The following is a 14,142-nucleotide window of genomic DNA, read 5'->3' as shown; positions in this document are numbered from 1 at the left end:
TGCCAACCCAGGGCATCTTGTTTGTATGAGGGACACCTGTGGATCAGCCAGAGAAGAATCAGAATCAACACGCTCTAGATTTGGTGGCAGTCATTACAGTGACAGAAATAGGTTGAAGTACATCATTTCACTAATGTAGCAGTAATATTTGCATTCCCTACATCCATGTAGAATGACTTCTAAGATGTCAAATTACCTCGAGCTCAGTGTGTCACTTTTGTTTTTTCTCCTTCACTTCTATGACCATTAGAAAACCAGAGAGCTATAATAACTTCTATGATCATTAGCAACCCAGAGAGCTATAATAACTTCTATGACCATTAGAAACCCAGAGAGCTATAATAACGTCTATGACCATTAGCAACCCAGAGAGCTATAATAACGTCTATGACCATTAGCAACCCAGAGAGCTATAATAACTTCTATGACCATTAGAAAACCAGAGAGCTATAATAACTTCTATGACCATTAGAAACCCAGAGAGCTATAATAATGTCTATGACCATTAGCAACCCAGAGAGCCATAATAACTTCAATGACCATTAGAAACCCAGAGAGCTATAATAATGTCTATGACCATTAGCAACCCAGAGAGCTATAATAACGTCTATGACCATTAGAAACCCAGAGAGCTATACTAACTTCTATGACCATTAGCAACCCAGAGAGCTATATTAACTTCAGATAGATAGGCCATAATAACATCTATGACCATTAGACATGCAGAGATACAGGTAGGCTATAATAACTTCTATGACCATTAGAAACTCAGAGAGCCAGGTTGGTCATAATAACATGTATGATCATTAGACATGCAAAGAGACATATAGGCCATAATAACTTATTTGGCCATTAGAGAAACAGGTAGGCCATAATGACATCTATGACCATTAGACATGCAAAGAGACAGGTCGGCCATGATAACTTATATGACCATTAGAGAAACAGGTAGGCCATAATAACATCTATGCCCATTAGACATGCAAAGAGACAGGTAGGGCATAATAATTTATATGCCCATTAGAACCCCAGAGAGCCAGGTAGGCCATAATAACTTATATGACCATTAGAGATGCAGAGAGACAGGTAGGGAACAATAACTTATATGACCATTAGAGATGCAGAGAGACAGGTAGGCCATAATAACTTATATGACCATTAGAGATGCAGAGAGACAGGTAGGCCATAATAACTTATATGACCATTAGAGATGCAGAGAGACAGGTAGGGAACAATAACTTATATGACCATTAGAGATGCAAAGAGACAGGTATGGCATAATAACTTATATGCCCATTAGAACCCCAGAGAGCCAGGTAGGCCATAATAACTTATATGACCATTAGAGATGCAGAGAGACAGGTAGGCCATAATAACTTATATGACCATTAGAGATGCAAAGAGACAAGTAGGGCATAATAACTTATATGCCCATTAGAACCCCAGAGAGCCAGGTAGGCCATAATAACTTATATGACCATTAGAGATGCAGAGAGACAGGTAGGCCATAATAACTTATATGACCATTAGAGATGCAGAGAGACAGGTAGGGAACAATAACTTATATGACCATTAGAGAAACAGGTAGGCCATAATGACATCTATGCCCATTAGACATACAAAGAGACAGGTCGGCCATGATAACTTATATGACCATTAGAGAAACAGGTAGGCCATAATAACATCTATGCCCATTAGAACCCCAGAGAGCCAGGTAGGCCATAATAACTTATATGTCCATTAGAACCCCAGAGAGACAGGTAGGCCATAATAACTTCTATGCCCATTAGAGATGCAGAGAGCCAGGTAGGGAACAATAACTGCCTGTTCAGGGGCAGAACGACAGATTAGTACCTTGTCAGCTCGGGGATTTGAGCTTGCAACCTTCCGGTTCCTAGTCCAACTCTCTAACCACTAGGCTACCCTGCCGCCATAATAACTTATATGCCCATTAGAACCCCAGAGAGCCAGGTAGGCCATAATAACTTATATGCCCATTAGAACCCCAGAGAGCCAGGTAGGCCATAATAACTTCTATGCCCATTAGAACCCTAGAGAGCCAGGTAGGGAACAATTACTTATATGACCATTAGAGATGCAGAGAGACAGGTAGGCCATAATAACTTATATGACCATTAGAGATGCAGAGAGACAGGTAGGGAACAATAACTTATATGACCATTAGAGATGCAGAGAGACAGGTAGGGAACAATAACTTATATGACCATTAGAACCCCAGAGAGACAGGTAGGGAACAATAACTTATATGACCATTAGAGATGCAGAGAGACAGGTAGGCCATAATAACTTCTATGCCCATTAGAACCCCAGAGAGACAGGTAGGCCATAATAACTTCTATGCCCATTAGAACCCCAGAGAGACAGGTAGGCCATAATAACTTCTATGCCCATTAGAGATGCAGAGAGCCAGGTAGGCCATAATAACTTCTATGCCCATTAGAACCCCAGAGAGCCAGGTAGGCCATAATAACTTATATGCCCATTAGAGATGCAGAGAGCCAGGTAGGGAACAATAACTGCCTGTTCAGGGGCAGAACGACAGATTAGTACCTTGTCAGCTCGGGGATTTGAGCTTGCAACCTTCCGGTTCCTAGTCCAACTCTCTAACCACTAGGCTACCCTGCCGCCATAATAACTTATATGCCCATTAGAACCCCAGAGAGCCAGGTAGGCCATAATAACTTATATGACCATTAGAGATGCAGAGAGACAGGTAGGGAACAATAACATCTATGCCCATTAGACATGCAAAGAGACAGGTCGGCCATGATAACTTATATGACCATTAGAGAAACAGGTAGGCCATAATAACTTCTATGCCCATTAGAACCCCAGAGAGACAGGTAGGCCATAATAACTTCTATGCACATTAGAACCCCAGAGAGCCAGGTAGGCCATAATAACTTCTATGCCCATTAGAACCCCAGAGAGCCAGGTAGGCCATAATAACTTCTATGCCCATTAGAGATGCAGAGAGACGGGTAGGGAACAATAACTGCCTGTTCAGGGGCAGAACGACAGATTAGTACCTTGTCAGCTCGGGGGTTTGAACTTGCAACCTTCCGGTTCCTAGTCCAACTCTCTAACCACTAGGCTACCCTGCCGCCAAAATAATTCTATGCCCATTAGAACCCCAGTAATTAGAACAATAACTAATAATTAGAACACTAACTTATATGACCATTAGAGATGCAGAGAGACAGGTAGGGAACAATAACTTATATGACCATTAGAGATGCAAAGAGACAGGTAGGGCATAATAACTTATATGCCCATTAGAACCCCAGAGAGCCAGGTAGGCCATAATAACTTATATGACCATTAGAGATGCAGAGAGACAGGTAGGCCATAATAACTTATATGACCATTAGAGATGCAAAGAGACAGGTAGGGCATAATAACTTATATGCCCATTAGAACCCCAGAGAGCCAGGTAGGCCATAATAACTTATATGACCATTAGAGATGCAGAGAGACAGGTAGGCCATAATAACTTATATGACCATTAGAGATGCAGAGAGACAGGTAGGGAACAATAACTTATATGACCATTAGAGAAACAGGTAGGCCATAATGACATCTATGCCCATTAGACATGCAAAGAGACAGGTCGGCCATGATAACTTATATGACCATTAGAGAAACAGGTAGGCCATAATAACATCTATGCCCATTAGAACCCCAGAGAGCCAGGTAGGCCATAATAACTTATATGTCCATTAGAACCCCAGAGAGACAGGTAGGCCATAATAACTTCTATGCCCATTAGAACCCCAGAGAGCCAGGTAGGCCATAATAACTTCTATGCCCATTAGAACCCCAGAGAGCCAGGTAGGCCATAATAACTTCTATGCCCATTAGAGATGCAGAGAGCCAGGTAGGGAACAATAACTTCTATGCCCATTAGAACCCCAGAGAGCCAGGTAGGCCATAATAACTTCTATGCCCATTAGAACCCTAGAGAGCCAGGTAGGGAACAATAACTTATATGACCATTAGAGATGCAGAGAGACAGGTAGGCCATAATAACTTATATGACCATTAGAGATGCAGAGAGACAGGTAGGCCATAATAACTTATATGACCATTAGAGATGCAGAGAGACAGGTAGGGAACAATAACATCTATGCCCATTAGACATGCAGAGAGACAGGTAGGGAACAATAACTTATTTGACCATTAGAGATGCAGAGAGACAGGTAGGCCATAATAACTTATATGACCATTAGAGATGCAGAGAGACAGATAGGGCATAATAACTTATTTGACCATTAGAGATGCAGAGAGACAGGTAAGGGAACAATAACTTATATGACCATTAGAGATGCAGAGAGACAGGTAGGCCATAATAACTTATATGACCATTAGAGATGCAGAGAGACAGGTAGGGAACAATAACATCTATGCCCATTAGACATGCAAAGAGACAGGTCGGCCATGATAACTTATATGACCATTAGAGAAACAGGTAGGCCATAATAACTTCTATGCCCATTAGAACCCCAGAGAGACAGGTAGGCCATAATAACTTCTATGCCCATTAGAACCCCAGAGAGCCAGGTAGGCCATAATAACTTCTATGCCCATTAGAACCCCAGAGAGCCAGGTAGGCCATAATAACTTCTATGCCCATTAGAGATGCAGAGAGACAGGTAGGGAACAATAACTTCTTTGACCATTAGAGATGCAGAGAGACAGGTAAGCCATAATAACTTATATGACCATTAGAGATGCAGAGAGACAGGTAGGGCATAATAACTTATATGACCATTAGAGATGCAGAGAGACAGGTAGGGAACAATAACTTATATGACCATTATAGATGCAGAGAGACAGGTAGGGAACAATAACTTATATGACCATTAGAACCCCACAGAGCCAGGTAGGCCATAATAACTTATATGACCATTAGAGATGCAGAGAGACAGGTAGGCCATAATAACTTATATGACCATTAGAGATGCAGAGAGACAGGTAGGGAACAATAACTTATTTGACCATTAGAGATGCAGAGAGACAGGTAGGGAACAATAACTTATTTGACCATTAGAGATGCAGAGAGACAGGTAGGCCATAATAACTTATATGACCATTAGAGATGCAGAGAGACAGATAGGGCATAATAACTTATTTGACCATTAGAGATGCAGAGAGACAGGTAGGGAACAATAACTTATTTGACCATTAGAGATGCAGAGAGACAGGTAGGCCATAATAACTTATATGACCATTAGAGATGCAGAGAGACAGGTAGGCCATAATAACTTATATGACCATTAGAGATGCAGAGAGACAGGTAGGCCATAATAACTTATATGACCATTAGAGATGCAGAGAGACAGGTAGGCCATAATAACTTATATGACCATTAGAGATGCAGAGAGACAGATAGGGCATAATAACTTATTTGACCATTAGAGATGCAGAGAGACAGATAGGGCATAATAACTGCCACTTAAATATTTCAGCATCAGTAGGAATGTTTTCAGTTATTAGGGCTCTCTTGTGCTTTTCAATGTACCAAACAGCTCTTTAATGTTGCGGCACCGCCTGCGCCAAACAGTAGCACCAGCCAGTCCACATATATTAATATACTTTAATGATCTGGCCTATAAATAACTAACAAGATTCCAGAATTAATTTCTGAAGAGAGGTTGCTGGTGATGATGAAAGGGGGAAATAAATTGTAATTATACGGCAGATGCATATAGAACAATAAGCAACAACCGGGCCTATATAAACCGTGTTTGTGGGTGTGTTGAGATGACAGCTTTAAGAATGTATAAGGGACTGGATGGACATAAGTTGCTGTCCAACCTATTCAAATATGTCCCTCGAGGCAGTTACTCTTCTGGTTGACATTTTTCCCCTGTAATTTGGGACGGCAGGTAGCCTAGTGGTTAGAGCGTTGGGCCAGTAACCGAAAGGTTGCTAGAGGAAATCCCCGAGCTGACAAGGTATATGCAGTTAACCACTGTTCCCTCGGTAGGCCATCATTGTAAATAAGAATTTGTTTTCAACTGACTTGCCTAGTGTAAAGGTTCAATGAAAAAATAAAAAATTCAAATCAGGGACATATTTAGACCTGTGACACCAGATGAGCGCAAATAACTACCAGAAACAAAAATCTGAATTGTTTAGGCTCTCCAGGACCTAATGCCATAGCCCTGTAATGTTGACTCTTTCTATTGAGCATTCCAATTATTCCCAAAGGTGTTCGATTGGGTTGAGGTCAGGGCTCAGTCAAGTTCTTCCACACCGATCTCGACAAACCATTTATGTATGGACCTCACTTTGTGCATGGGGACATTGTCATGCTAAAAGAGGAAAGGGCCTTCCCCAAACTGTTGCCACAATGTTGGAAGCTCATAAATGTCTAGAATGCCATTGTGTGCTGTATAGCGTTACGGTTTCCCTTCATCGAAAATAAGGGGCCCATCCCGATCCATGAAAGACAGCCCCAGACCATTTTTCTTCCTCCACCAAGCTTTACAGTTGGCACTATGCATTCAGGCAGGTTACGTTTTCCTGGCATCCACCAAACTCAGATTGCCAGATGGTGAAGCGATTCCACTGCTCCAGAGTCCAATGAGCTTGACACCGCTCCAGTCAACGCTTGGCATTGCGCATGGTGATCTTAGGCTTGTGTGTGGCTGTTCGGCCATGGAAACCCATTTTATCAATGCAATGGAAACAAAGGTCAATCAACATGTACGCTTTACCTCTTCTGTCCACCACTATATGTTCTCATAATGAATGTTATATAATGTAACCCAATGTAATATAATGTTACCTAAAGGGGTTCATATTTGTACAATTCTGAATTAAACTAGATATATCTTGCTGAGACAATAGGTCTGCTGCAGTGTTCATGATGACTGAAACTTGATACTTGGCAAGTGTGTTTGCTGACAATGTTCTTTCAGAATGTACTGTTCAGGGTGTTAAGGAAAACTTGTATTTTGTATTTACTTACGTCAAAATGTTTGAGGGTACTAGACGTAAGAGGCATTATTTGCGGTTCAAAGACATGGCTGGTGCAAAGCCCTCAGTTGTTGTGGTGGTGATAGCTGTGGAAAGCATTAAACCTGCTGAGGTCGTCAGAGCAGACCTTGCATCTTTATGGAAATGGTGAAAGTCTTTAAAATGTATTATCTTTATGCATGTACTGTTGCTCACTCGTGTGTGGGTGTGTGTGAGTGTGTGTGAGTGAGTGAGCAGTGAATGGTAAACACAGTGTACAGCAGAACTTAGTTCTGCTTAAATTAAGAGAACACCATCAGGTTTCGGGTGCTGCTACATTCTCCCAAAGCGGCTGGCCTTGTTTTGATATCTACACTGGAGCGTTTTTGATGCCTTCCTTATTATAGGGGCAATCTGGGATTCAAACAACAACACATTGGGTATCCCAACACTGTTTTGTAGACATTACAAAATCAAAATCAAGGGTTGGGTTGTGATGGGAACCACAGTGGAACTATGTTCATGAGGCATTTATACATTTTATATTTTTCAATAATCATTGGCTATACAATGAGTGTACATAACATTGAGATCACCTGCTCTTTCCATGACATTGACCAGGGGTGTCACACTCCTTCCATAGAGGGCCTAGTGTCTGAGGGTCTTTGGTTTTTCCTTTCAATTAAGACCTAGATAACCAGGTGAGAGGAGTTCCTTACTAATTAGTGACCTTCATTCATCAATCAAGTACAAGGATGCAGCGAAAAGCCGCAGCCACTCGGCCCTCTGTGGAATCAGTATGACACGTGACACACAGACTGACCAGGTGAATCAAAGTGAAAGTTATGTTCCCTTATTGATGTCACTTGTTAAATCCACTTCAATCAGTGTAGATGAAGGGGAAGAGACAGGTTAAAGTAGTGTTTTTATTCCTTGAGACATGGATTGTCTATGTGTGCCATTCAGAGGGTGAATGGCCAAGACAAAAGTTTGGGTATGGTAGTAAGTGCCAGGTGCACCGGTTTGTATCAAGAATGGTCCACCATCAAGAGGACATCCAGCCAACTTGAACCAACTGTGGGAAGCATGAGCCAGCATCCCTGTGGAATGCTTTCAACACCCTGTATAGTCCATGCCTCAATGAATTTAGGCTGTTCTGAGTGCAACTCAATATTAGGAAGGTGTTCTCATAGTTTTGTACACTCAGTGTACAGTATATAATTTATTGGAAAGTCAAAAGTTTGGAGTACCTATCCCAGATGGTCCCTTTAACCGTTAGGAGAAAGAGGAAGTAGTTGATTTTAAGCTGAAGATTATTCACTTTGGGGCTACATTTCTACTCCTATTGACTCAGGAAAGTGAAGATGTGGTCTATCTGAAAAGAAAACATGAGGATTCATGTGAAAGAAAACCAAGAGTTCCCTGTGATCAGGAAAGTGTGTCACAATCCTTTATGAACAGTCAACACACACACACACATGCATGCAAGTACACACACGTGCACCAACATGCACACATACACACACGCGACATGTACACACACACACTGCTGCCGTTCAAACCCTCTTTGTATACAGTGCCTTCAGAACGTATTCATACCCCTCGACTTATTCCACAGTTTGTTGTTACAGCCTGAATTCAAAATGGATTAAGTTGATCTTCACACAATACCCCATCATGACAAAGTGAAACCATAAAAATATATATTTTTTGCTAATTTATTGAAAATGAAATACAGAAATATCTCATTTACATAAGTAGTCATACCCTTCAGTCAATATTGTGTAGATGCACCTTTGTCAGCGATAACCAGTCTTTCTGGTTAAGTCTGAAAGAGCTTTCCACACCTGGACTCTTTTCAGAATTATTCAAGCTTTTGTCATATTGGTTGTTGATCATTGCTAGACAACCGTTTGCAGGCCTTGCCATAGATTTTCAAGTAGATTTAAGTCAAAACTGTAACTCGGCACTCAGGAACATTCACTGTCTTCTTGGTAAGCAACTCCATTGTTGATTTGGCCTTGTGTTTTAGGTTATTGTCCTGCTGAAAGATGAATGAATCTCCCAGTGTCTGTTGGAAAGCAGACTGAACCAAGTTTTCCTCTAGAATTTGTCCTGTGCTTGGCTCCATTTGGTTTATTTTTTAGCCAGTCATGTGTTGTATTAGATTTGTCCCAAACATAACAATTTGTATTCATGACAAAAAGTTGATTGATTTGCCACATTTTATGCAATATTACTTTAATGCCCTGTTGCTAACGGGATGCATGTTTTGGAATGTTTTTATTCTGTACAGGCTTCCTTCTTTTCACTCTGCCAATTAGGTTAGTATTGTGGAGTAACTGCAATTAAACTCTGTAACTGTTTTAAAGTCACAATGGTGAAATCGTTGAGTGGTTTCCTTCCTCTCCGGCAACTGAGTTAGGAATGACACATGTATCTTTGTAGTGACTGGGTGTATTGTTACACCATCCAAAGTGTAATGAATAACTTTACCATGCTCAAAGGGATATTCAATGTCTGCTTTGAATATCTACTAATAGGGGCCCTTGGTTAACTTCCCTAGTCTTTGTAGTTGAATCTGTATTTGAAGTTCACTGCTCGACTGAAGATACCTTTCAGAGATGTGGGGCACAGAGATGAGGTAATCATTAAAAAATCATGTTAAACACTAGTATTGCACACAGAGTGAGTCCATGCAACTTAATCTGTGACCTGTTAAGCTAATTTTTACTCCTGAACATATTTAGGCTTGCCATAACACAGAAGTTGAATATGTATTGACTTAATTAAGACATTGGAGCTTTTAGTTGTTCATTCATTTTTTTTTAAATCCCCTTTGACATTATGGGGTATTGTGTTTAGGCCAGTGACCAAAAATCTGAGTAAAATCAATATTAAATTCAGGCTGTAACAAAACAAAATGTGGAAAAAGTCAAGGGGTTTGAATACTTTCTGAAGAATATAACGAAAGACCTCCCTGCCATTTTGTCCAAAGCATTGAGCCCAGGTATCGAAGGAGACAGCGGGCTTTGATGAAAGGATCATTCGGGAGGGAACCATCTAATATTTCTGATTTGATTATTGTTGCATTTCTTGCCAATGGTTTGAGATTCTTTCTGTGAGTTTGGAAAAGGCTTTGTCATTGGCGAGATTGCAGTTGAGTCATGTCCCTCTTTATGTTGTCCTTTGAAGCCAATCTCTCTGGGAGGTACTGGGAGTGATTTATTTAATGGATGCTAGAACACAGTGCCATTTCAAATTAATACATGTTTGGAGATAGGATGCTTTTCCCCCAGTGTACCATGCAAGCTCCTCTCTTTGATAAATAGATAAAAACCGCAGTAGAGCAATTGCTGAATTATTCTTTCATAATGGATAAATCAATCCACCCCCACCCAGCTTTTCGAGTTTGGGCTTTCGTCGCAATTAATTCTTACCTGGGAACAATTGCAGTATAATCCTGTGAAAGCCCCCTCCACCTTGAAAAGGATACAAAGGCCTTATCCAGGATAAATACTTTATTGATCACTCAGAGCCCTTTGAATAGGTGATTATCTTAATATGGGGGCCATTGTTTGCATAGCACCATGATAGATGATTCCCCTCACCATGCATATCTTTCCAAGTAATCCTTGATTGTTAGCGCAAGGACAACATTGGTGGCTGCACAAAGTAGGACTGAGATGAGGGGACCAACTGCTATCAACCTATTAACAGATTGGAAGGGGTGGCGACGGTGAGGATAGAGGGGTGGCGACGGAGAGGATAGAGGGGTGGCGACAGAGGATAGAGGTGTGGCGACAGAGGATAGAGGTGTGGCGACAGAGGATAGAGGTGTGGCGACAGAGGATAGAGGTGTGGCGACAGAGGATAGAGGTGTGGCGACAGAGGATAGAGGTGTGGCGACAGAGGATAGAGGTGTGGCGACAGAGGATAGAGGTGTGTCGACAGAGGATAGAGGGTGTCGACAGAGGATAGAGGGGTGTCGACAGAGGATAGAGGGGTGTCGACAGAGGATAGAGGGGTGTCGACAGAGGATAGAGGGGTGTCGACAGAGGATAGAGGGGTGTCGACAGAGGATAGAGGGGTGTCGACAGAGGATAGAGGGGTGTCGACAGAGGATAGAGGGGTGTCGACAGAGGATAGAGGGGTGTCGACAGAGGATAGAGGGGTGTCGACAGAGGATAGAGGGGTGTCGACAGAGAGGATAGAGGGGTGTCGACAGAGAGGATAGAGGGCTGTCGACAGAGAGGATAGAGGGCTGTCGACAGAGAGGATAGAGGGCTGTCGACAGAGAGGATAGAGGGGTGTCGACAGAGAGGATAGAGGGGTGTCGACAGAGAGGATAGAGGTGTGGCGACAGAGGATAGAGGTGTGGCGACAGAGGATAGAGGTGTGGCGACAGAGGATAGAGGGGTGGCGACAGAGGATAGAGGGGTGTTGACAGACGATAGAGGGGTGGCGACGGAGAGGATAGAGGGGTGGCGACGGAGAGGATAGAGGGGTGGCGACGGAGAGGATAGAGGGGTGGCGACGGAGAGGATAGAGGGGTGGCGACGGAGAGGATAGAGGGGTGGCGACGGAGAGGATAGAGGGGTGGCGACGGAGAGGATAGAGGGGTGGCGACGGAGAGGATAGAGGGGTGGCGACGAGGAGGATAGAGGGGTGGCGACGGAGAGGATAGAGGGGTGGCGACGGAGAGGATAGAGGGGTGGCGACAGAGCAGAGATAGATGGTGACAGAGAAGAGAAGGATGGTGTAAAATAGAGAAGAGAGTGATGGTGTGCTTCAACAGGACGTTCCTGGATAACAAGTGCCTTGTGCTCTTAGCAGGTGTTTAATTGAGGCTGGTGGGGTTAAATTGCTGCTTTATACGGCTATGTGACCATGGGAAAGGTGCTGATGGTGATGCTCATCATCATAATCCTATGGCTATTGGAGCAGAAGCATAATGTCCTGTTGCATTAACACTCGTTACCATTAAACTATCAGTGGCAATATGTGTGCCCTTTCATCACAGCCTGACGTGTCAGCATGCGAACTGAACCACATGCTTGGTCTGTTGTAATCATGTAATTGTCTATGTCCTAGAGAGTGGTCAATTGTATTATGTGTAATCAACTCTGCTCACCCTCCCTTTGAAATCTTCCCCTGATAGGGGCAAGGGCTGGGAATGTTGCCAGTGACTTTTGTTAGTCTTCCAACAGCCCTATTCCACATCTGCTGCTGTTTATTGTCCTAAAATGGATGCATTCTGTTGTGATTGAGGATTTTAAAAAGTACATTGTCAATGATAAGTCTACAGTAAGAGTATTCTTGATCATTCTTAAGACAAAGCAGAATGGAATATGAATGGATTTCTTCTCTCTGATATGATCATGTGGTTTCCTGTTGTCTTAGTCAACCGCTGGCTCCCCCACACATGGCGATAATGTAACCTTACAAGACATTTGTTCCCAGAGAGGTCTGCCAGAATCTTGAGAGTTTGGCATGGCTCTGTGAGGTTAATAATAGAAGCCATCTTGTTGTGTTTGTTATTTTTATTTCCCTCTCTCTCTTCTCCCCCCTCAAACCAGCCTTCCTGAAGTCAAGTCTTGACAGAAAACAATCTGTTTGAGCCGGCGAGGGCGAGGGGGGTCAGCCAGCACCGGTGCCCCTGCCTAATGCATCCCACCAGCCCCTGTCCTCTCCCTCCAATCTCTGTGAGGGAGGGAGGGAACAGAACAAAGGAGGAAGAGTTAGGGATTGCAGTCTGGTCCACTACCTCTGTGGGGTTTCATTCATTTAGAGGCGTACTATACCACTTGACATTACATTTGACATTATCTCTTTTGAATTCCTTTTCAAAGTCTTTGTTCTCGAGATTCGTGAAAAGGTTATCTCTGTTTTTTTACATCTTCAGGACAGAAAAGGTGGTGTAAGAATGATATATGTTTGGGGGAGGTTGACACACGGGTCCAATGTAATGAATAGATGTAATTAAAGTGAACATTGCCTTTGAATTAACTTAAGTAATAAGGGTGAATAAATAACCTGTTTTCCAACACCAAAGTCATAGTCATTTTTATCGACACAGCTATTTATTAAGGAGCTGCTAAAACACCTTACAGCACTGCGCTGACATGTGGATGTGTGATTCAAAGCTGCTGAGATGCAGCCCGACAGATGTTACTCAGTGGGTAATCCCCCAACTCTGCTTCCCCAGTCCTGCTGAAATATTTATATTTAAAGTACACACATATATTATATTTATGGGTAAATACTGTGGTTTGTTCCAATAGTTGTAAGATTCTGTAACACTTTACCATAAGTAATTTGCCTTAAAAGCTTTACTTAAGGTACCCTAATGTAACTACACAGAAATAACTGTAGAAAGAACATTTTATTTACACACGTTTCATAGTTGCAGCTTTATTGACCAATTTCTCTGTCATCCTATGTGTGAATGGACAAATGAACTGAAATCTGGGTAAACAGCAGCATAGTCCGTCTGACATGTTTGACATTCTTTATTTTGAAGTGCCGACCCACACTTAATAAAGCCCATGTGATTTACTGGAGAATTTTTTTTTTTTTTTTTTACCTTTATTTAACCAGGCAAGTCAGTTAAAAACAAATTCTTATTTTCAACGACAGATTTGGACCTTGTCAGCTCGAGGGTTTGAACTTGCAACCTTCCAGTTACTAGTACAACGCTCTAACCACTAGGCTACCCTGCCGCCTCAAGAAGGTGGTATAGCTCTCCTATTTTGACAGAAATGCATTTTCCAAAGTCATTCAGTCTGCCCCCAAAGAAGAGTGAGGGGGAAATTAAATGTACTCTGGTAGAGAGAGGGAACCGAGCAAGGAACTGCTTGTAGGGATGAATGCATCAATGAGCCAATTGCTCTAAAATTGGACAGGGTTTTAAGAGAGGGAGAGGGGAGGAAAGGGATTTGGCTTGCCCCTACTCTCCAGCCCAAACGTCTCATTGAAAGGTCATGTAGGATCTCTGAAAGGCTTGTGCAGTTGTCTCTAAGGCACCACAATGGAGAATATGCTCCTAGCAGCCAGTGTACTGGCCTTTTTCTCTCCAATTGTATTAGTCTAGTCCAGCACATTCCCTTTTCCTTTCTCAAAGCTTTGTATTTTTTAAAATCCAGTTCTGTTTGATAT

At 42.4% G+C, this 14,142-nt stretch overlaps 1 protein-coding gene across 6 annotated transcripts in view; it reads left to right on the top strand.

The window, feature by feature from the left end:
- The window catches only part of diaph2 (diaphanous-related formin 2), a 736,531-nt gene that overhangs the window by 429,626 nt on the left and 292,763 nt on the right, over positions 1-14,142 (top strand). The gene's annotated exons all lie outside the window — the stretch shown is intronic.

The sequence above is a fragment of the Oncorhynchus nerka genome, linkage group LG6 (assembly GCF_034236695.1).
Source record: "Oncorhynchus nerka isolate Pitt River linkage group LG6, Oner_Uvic_2.0, whole genome shotgun sequence".
Taxonomy (NCBI): domain Eukaryota; kingdom Metazoa; phylum Chordata; class Actinopteri; order Salmoniformes; family Salmonidae; genus Oncorhynchus; species Oncorhynchus nerka.
Note: the sequence above shows the minus strand (reverse complement) of the source record. Positions and strands in the feature narration are given on the sequence as shown.